Here is an 8,171-nt window from a genome sequence, read left to right as displayed (position 1 = left end):
TTAGCACATAGCTGTATTGCCATAGCTACTGCCATCGACTTTTATAGCTTTTTAAGCTAGTGTTATCAGTCTTTTCAGGCAATGCTATCTCACTCTCTCTGTCTCCCTATATCTCCCTCTGTCTGTTTCAATTACTGTCTGGATTCCTCTGTCTGCATCTGCTCTGCCATTATCTGCATCCTCAGCTTCAACATCACCTTTCTCTTTTCCTCTCTCTCTCTCCCTCTCTTTCTCTCTTTTGTTCTTTCTTTGTCAACACCCCTCCGCCAGTCATCTTGTTCTTCCACATCCTCATCCTGTCTTTCTCCTTTCCTGTCTTCTTCTGCCAGTATGCCCAACGGAGCGTTTTGTAGAGCTCGCCATGCTTGTCATTATCTCTGCTCTCCTTCTGTCCCCCTCTCCTCTGACAAACTCTATTCCTGCTCATTTAACACTCTATGCTACACATTATGACAGCCTTGTGAAAAAAAATAGGTGTAGTGTTTTTGTTTTCTGCTTACAATTTGACACAATTTGTACTATTTGTGTACTTTTGTAATTTGTTGCCTCAAAGCTACATTGTACCATAATAGGACAAAGTGAAACAAATATAATTTTTAAGAAGTAAAGCATTCACTTTTTGAATTCAGTTGTTGCCCTCAGGCCACACTGTGCCATTGTGGAATGGAAATCTGTTATATGAAAATATGAAGTTAAAATGATTAATACATCATCATCATGCATCATCATATGAAATAATCCAAATCACTTGTGTACTGGTAAAAAGCTCCGTATATCTACCCTGGTATGTGCGCGCGCACACACACACACACACACACACACAACCATGAGTTTACTTGCATACGCAAGCAGACTCAAACACACACATAAAAAAAAACCTTCTGCACCTCACTTTTTATATTTCTCAACAGAGAAACACAGGTAGATTACACTAGCCACGTTTACATGGACAGTTTTTTTTGTCATTTCGATTAAACTTCCAATTGAAGAAATTGTGCTGCCTGTCAACATGGGGGTTGTTCTATTCCGATCACCTGCTGATTGTGGACTCTGTCTGGGACATGACCAAGGCTGTCTCCATAGCAACTTGCTGTGTTATCGCTTTGACAATCCTGCGGACTGAGGCACTAAGATTGTGATACCAGGCGGAGCGACTCTCCAGGCCTACACATACATCTAACATACTGCATATACAGACATGCAGTCACCCCCCCCCACTACCCCCCATCCCTTGTCTTCGTCGCTTTGTACCCCCAGTCTGACAAGCGGGTCTGTGACCAGCGCCGCAAATGGCTGCAGGACCGGATGGCTGCTTGCCTGCACTGGTCTCCTTCCACATCATGCACATCAATCCATCCATTGGAGGTAACCTGGGGGTCTCTAATATGACTCACACTTTGAACACACCTCCACTGACATTAAAGCAAGCCATTTCACTTCTGAGCCAGTACCAAAGGGAGAAAGCAGTCAGCCCGCCTCAAACCCCAGTACAAAACCTGACCCCTGAACACAAAACTAAAGAACCAGGCTCTTTTTTTTTTTTGGATGCTATAACATAAATCTAACTCTGTTTCCAACAAATATAGGCAGTATGTGCACATTAACCAGCTCTGTCTCAGCAATACACAGGCTTAGAAGATAAGAATGGCACATGAGTGAGTGGATTGCAAATGTGTGTGTGTGTGTGTGTGTGTATACGTGTGTGTGTGTGTGTGTGTGTGTGTGTGTGTGTGTGTGTGTGTGTGTGTCTTCCCAAGGCAATGGCAATCCTCTCAGCTCAGCAGAAAGCGAGCTGTTTAGAACTTTAGAACTTCTTTAATCACGCACAACTGCTGAACACACACTTTGTCTGTCCTGACAAGCGCTCTCACAATGCACAATGCCACTTAACGACTTTGATGTAAATTCCAGACATCCTTCGTCACCTCTCTCTCACCTTCCTTTATCTCTCTCTCTCTTTTCACTTCTTTCTCTGGCTCTCTCAATCTACTTTACTCTCATCCTCCCTCTCCCTTGGTATCTTGCTTCTTTCACTCTCTCTCTCTCTCTCTCTCTCTCACTCTCTTCTCTCTCAGCCATTCTCCCTCTAAGATGTTGCATTAAAATTTGAAGGACTCTCACTGAAGCCAGAAACTAACTCTCACAAGCGCCTGCGGAGCACACAATGTGTAGCTTCCACAGAACAGACGGGAGGCACGTTCACTGATCTGAGATCAGTTGTCTTTGCACTCCTCCCATTACCAACATGAACAACAGCAACCAGGAGAGACCTCTCTTCACAAGATGGAGCTCAAGGCACCAGTATGCTAGCAGGAGATGTTAAAGTAGCTAGCACTGCAAATGGTACAGCTTTACAAGGTGAACACACACAAACACACACACACACACACACACACACACACACACACACACACACACACACACACACACACACACACACACACACACACACACACACACACACACACACACATGGATGTGTGATGGCACAGTGTTTATTTGTGTTTGTGTTTGTGTGTGTGTATACATTTAAATGTGCACAAGTGTATGCAGGGTTTTCATTCATGGGTAATGAAACAGTCCTGCTGGACCTCCACACAGATGTCCACCCATGCAGGGTCAGGAGCAGGCTATTGGAGGCAAGGTGAACTGTAGGGAACTGTACGCCTTAGAGGATACAGGGTGACCTCAGAGAAGATATTACTGGTGCTACAGCCACCCTCTAACTTGAGAGTGCTAAAAGTAGGTCTGGGGATGGATAAATAGCTCTTGGCTCGTGTGTGTGTGTGTGTGTGTGTGAGAGAGAGAGAGAGAAAGAGAGAGAGGACCAATCTGATACTGATATTTGACATATGTCTATTGCTTGTCAAATTAATTGCTCATGGCCTTATACTATGCTACTGATTACACATCCAAAGGCACAACCACAGTGCATTTCTGTGCCACAAGGGACAAAGAAATCTCACACACCTTCTGCAGTGGGTTCACCAGTGTAATATGCAGTGCTGAGATCAGCTGGGATAAAACAAAGGCCTGTTATTGTAGCACTCAGTCAGCACAGGACTTAGGCAGTATGCATCTCTGAACAGCGGTCCCTACTGAGACATCCCTATAATTCATGTGAGGATTGCCATGCTACATGCTACATGGATTAGAATAATAAGCAACACTCTCATTTGCTGTACATGTCTCTGTAATGACTTGAATCTTGTCTTGGATCTATCAAGTGTAAAACAATTCCATTACTATTCAAACTTCTACCCTTATCCTTTGGGCCACATATACCTCATCTCTCTCTCTCTCTCTCTCTCCAATTCCAATGTTTATGCCATGAGCATATCTCATCACTTTGATCTGTGGAGGTCAGAGAGGATCATGGGTAATGAGTCATCTTCTGGATCAGCATGGCAGCCTGAGCTGAGGCCCATTAATGAGGCTCTTTGTCTTAACTTGCAGCATAGAGGACCTTTGGCAGGGGAACTACAGCATCAGCGCAACACACACTCAGACACACACACACACACACACACACATACACACACATTCACACAAGCACCTATAACTATGCAGACATATCTAACTGAATAAATGACAAATAAACACATACTATCATACACCATATTCACATCTTTCATACACTGCATAGCATACAGTAGCATAAAGTATTCTCTTCACAAACATAGACACACACACAAATACACTGAAAGCATGAACACACAGTCTGGGAGTCTGGACTGAACTCCATTTCCTCTCCATTAGGATAAAGTGCCAGTGGGATTCTGGGAGTCCAGCTGGCCTGGGGCAGGCAGGAGGCTGTGTGTGTGTGTGTGTGTGTGTGTGTGTGTGTGTGTGTGTGTGTGTGTGTCATGGCCAGCTCTGTCCAACCCTGCTGCTGATTAGAGAAACAAAGCCTCTCCCAAAACAAGGCTGCCCACTCTACAGGCTATAAATCATTCCATCCTCACCCCTCCTCAACCATGCCATCAGGGGCCATCGGCCACCTGCCCGCCCACGCGTCAGCCCACCTGCCCTCTCCATCACCTGGCCACACACCCAGCTGCCCAGGGTTCCGAGGGGCCGCAGCATATCCAGCGGAGGTTAAAAGGGACGGGTTAGGTGAGCGGAAAATAAGAGCCACACACTTACAGAGAGGTCGATGTACGAAGACAGCGCGACATTCTGTCCGAATATGACAGATTTACATTTTTATTAATTTAGCAGGCGCTTTTATCCGAGTAAGACAGAGAGATACACACACACACACATTGCACAGGCAGCAGTAGACAGCGCTATAGAGAGAATTAGGGAATGAGTCAGTATGCACACAAAGAAGAATCACACTCAATATTTCTTTTGCACAGTTTGCTAAAACTCTAACTACAGTATACACATGTAGGCTAGTGACAATGGCCCAAATTTTTTTAGATACCCCTACCGGAGGTAGAACTAAACCCAACAATGTTTTTCCTCATCTCTAAGGTCTCCCATATATGAAATGGATTCTTAGCTAAAAATATTTTACTGCTAAGATTGTTAAATTAACAGATATTGTTATACACCCCAAAACCAAAAAAGGACTAAAATATAGCCTGTCCGTATTGGAGTTAAGGCATGTAAATTAGTGCAGATCAATCACACAAGCTCTGAGACCTTTGAAACTTGGCATGTTTATAGTCAGGAAGTGGCTTTACCTACTAGAAAAGACTGGATGTGAATATCTTGATGTATGGAATGAGTAGAGACATGTAAACATACACCTAAAATAAGCGGACATGCAAAAAATTTATATCTATGCAGAATGTTTTCATTTACTTTGTGGCTGCTTTGCCAGGGATCATCATAGAAACACATATGATGGCTTTTTGGAAAGGTGGGGTTATACTGAATCCAACAATACCAAATATGTAAATATAGTATGACGAATTAGGGTGTTCTGTCACTCAATGTATGAGGTGTCCAAAATGAAAGAAAACGGAACACTGGCAAAATACAGTCTCAAGTCCAAATCACATTATCAGTGGTGAGAACAATGTTGACAAATTCATTGTTACTGCAAGGTAAGTTACATAAGGTAAGTGCTGCTCTATATTTACATTTAACCTTATACATTTCCACCCCTATTTTGAGTTTTTCCTCGAAATTGCACACCGCCTACTTAAAATGGCCCTGTTGCCACATACTTTGACTTACAATCAAGTGCCTGACCTCTTTGGAAAGCTAAGGCCTTGTAGAATTTTTTGGTACCAATAGATTGACTGTGTGATGAACTATCAGAGAGTGGCAAAGGGTAGAATGATAGTTTTTTTTATAGGCGGTTATGTACATCTCTAGAAATGACCACATTCTGCCCTCTTGGTCACTTATTTTCTCTTGAAAACACCACTGAGGCCCACTACCAGGTCTTGTGAATCTGTATGTCAAAGTAGATCCTTATAGGATGATGTATGACTGTGTGGGACCCATATTTGTGTGGGCATACACATGCGTTTTGCTAAGTGTCCATTTGGAGACTCCAAAAGGACCTTTGGTTACCCAAAACTAAAATGCTTCCTATACAAGAACCCCTTTATGTAGAACCATGATCTTGGTGTCAAATGAAAGGTTACACTCTCTGTGTCATGTTGCTTGTACCTGGAGTGCTTTGCAGTGGCTGTGCCATGAGTCCAGAGAAGCATTATCTGACCTGAAACTCTTACTTTTGCTCCTACGCCTTTGAGATTTCCATGAAAAAAGGACAAACAAGGTAATGCAGTGAACATTTGTATTATAAAATGAAACAAAGGTAAAAAATAGCAATACCCTGGCAAACGAAACATCAAATGATTCACATTCAATGCAATAGAAATGTATTTGTGTTGGCAACCACGGTCAACAAAATGGAACGTGTTATGAACAACTGAAATAGTCTCGGCCACCGGCTCCTCTTCCTCAGACACAGGATCCTCAGCTCTTGTTTTTTTGCTTGGCGGGGCCCAGTCTTCATCGCTGTCACTGAAACAATTGTACAGATGGAAGTTAGGCTCAGACCCACTAAAGTATATGAAAACCCTTCCCAACAACTTATACAAATGATATAAATGTGTGTACTCAGGTCACACCTCCCCCTGCTCTCTCTTTTACACACACACACACACACACACACACACACAAACACACACTGCATTCTCACCTAACTCCCCTCCCCCCCAGGTACCAGAACACTGTTCACACTGTTCACACTATGAAACAAAGCTAAATGAAAAACTATGCACTAAACATTACAAAAGCAAACTAAACTGTATCTGTAACTGTATATGGATATAAGTAGTCTACTCACAGCTCAAAATCGGGGTCCTTCCCAGCTAAAAAGTTCTGCTCCTCCTCGGAGTCGCATTCCGAGAAAACGCTTTCTTCTCCTTCATCGATGTCCTCCAGATCTTCAATGTCCTCGGGTTCTTCGACATGTTTCGTCTTTTTTTTGTCTCTTTGGCATGTTTTACGAACAAAAACCTTCAAAAACATGTCTCTTGCTTGTTTAGTAACAAACTTCCAAACCACTGCTTCGGAATCTGGTTACGCATGGGCTATGCGCCTTGAGTTTAGCCGACAGGGAAGTAGAATGGGACGATGTGTCACATGTCTAAAGAAAGCTCTCCTCATTGGCTACACGGACATCTAGGTCCCATCTCATTGGCTCACTCAGACGCAGCGCTATGACCATTCAAAGACTGGTTGTCAGATTCATCGCTTACGTGACTCATTGGCTTTGATGGCATCTATCTCGACTCTCATTGGTCCTACAGACATGTAATGGGTATCGATGGAATCAGAAGAGCCTCGTGAACACGCGGAGTACCGTGAATCCAGCGACAATAATGGAAGTAAAACCGAAATATCTGGATTTCCGCGAAAAATAAGTGTTTACTTCGCTTCTTTTCGTATGTATCTGTTTTGTTTGTACTGGCGTGTACAACTACTCAATATATTGGCAATATAACAATGTAGATATTTTACATCTATGGATTCTTACGAAAATTTCAAGACCAAGCATGCTGGGCTAACTTATTGGTACGGCCATACAGACAAGTGACAAAATATGAACGCAGCAACTTTGGGGGGTGGTGGAGGGGGGTATTCTGATATGTTATATATCGGGATAAACTTATATTTTACACACGAAATATATGTTAATTCATGGAAAGCTTTACATATATCGATTCTTGAGTTTCTCAGCTTTAAAATGGTATATAGCATGACTATGGTAGTTCATGATAAGGTGCAAAGAAATGCATGGGGGTTGTTGGGGGGAGGTGGGGGGCACTGTATTTGCCCGAATACGGGTCACCCGTAGTGTACTGTTAATAATGATACATTTCATATGTCCCAGTATTAAACAATTCATATGAAACACAGATCCAATTGAATCAGGTTAACATTGGGATGGAACACCTTTATTAAAATATTTATATTCACTTGAATTTTGTTTTGGTCAAGTCATTACTGAATAATGGAAAATAATATTGTTAGCTTTTGTCTGTCCAGACCAGCAGTGGACAGTAGAGCCTACACTGCTTACTTCACCCCTAAGTAGCTAAACAGTTAGTTGTAGAAACTACTTTCCCTAGCTAAGAAAGTACTTAGCCCTCTGACCAATGTTGCATGTGTAATTCAACTTTATTTGCATTTCAATGAAAATTCTGAAATGTATAACATTTTTCCTTTTCACTAGTCTTTTGAATTATGGAGAATGTCTTACAGGCATTGGATCCAAAGCTTTGTATCATTTGTGGAAAACATTTTGAAAAGGGCAAGAAAAAAGATCCCTATGTCCAAAACCCCACAGTAGAAGGCCTCCAACGCATACTTACCCTTGCTCAGCAGAGAGAGAGATGGTGATGTCCATAAAACTCTGGCTCCATATACAGATGATATTTCCTCCAATATCAAAGTTTCATACCATGTATCATGTAGAGCGAACTACTGCAGTAAGACAAAAATCAGTGAGCAGCAGCAAGTTGCAAATGTTGAGAGTGAGAGCACATCTGCACCAAGAAGGCTGAGTAAGGCTGACACAACATAATTTCAAATATGGAGAGATTGTTTCATTTGTGGGAAGGCCAGCTCTAAACCAGAACCTCTGACAGCAATTTCAACTGGAACAGGCGCAAGTACCAGAGACAAGGTCCTTCGTG

General features: G+C 42.5%; 1 protein-coding gene and 1 long non-coding RNA gene across 3 annotated transcripts in view; both read right to left on the bottom strand.

Annotated features, from left to right (window-relative positions):
- The window catches only part of LOC143119152 (mannosyl-oligosaccharide 1,2-alpha-mannosidase IA), a 198,983-nt gene that overhangs the window by 108,835 nt on the left and 81,977 nt on the right, over positions 1 to 8,171 (bottom strand). The gene's annotated exons all lie outside the window — the stretch shown is intronic.
- On the bottom strand, positions 5,748 to 7,336 carry LOC143119153 (uncharacterized). Its single transcript, XR_012986260.1, has 2 exons — positions 6,317 to 7,336; positions 5,748 to 5,991 (listed from the first exon to the last, which is right to left on the bottom strand). It is a non-coding gene; the product is annotated as an uncharacterized LOC143119153 (long non-coding RNA).

Source organism: Alosa pseudoharengus, unplaced genomic scaffold (genome assembly GCF_046254945.1).
Source record: "Alosa pseudoharengus isolate Yale_2024_CS ecotype anadromous, Long Island Sound unplaced genomic scaffold, YU_APseudo_1.1 YU_APseudo_1.1_scf_12, whole genome shotgun sequence".
NCBI lineage: Eukaryota > Metazoa > Chordata > Actinopteri > Clupeiformes > Clupeidae > Alosa > Alosa pseudoharengus.
This window is presented reverse-complemented; position numbering and strand designations above follow the sequence as displayed.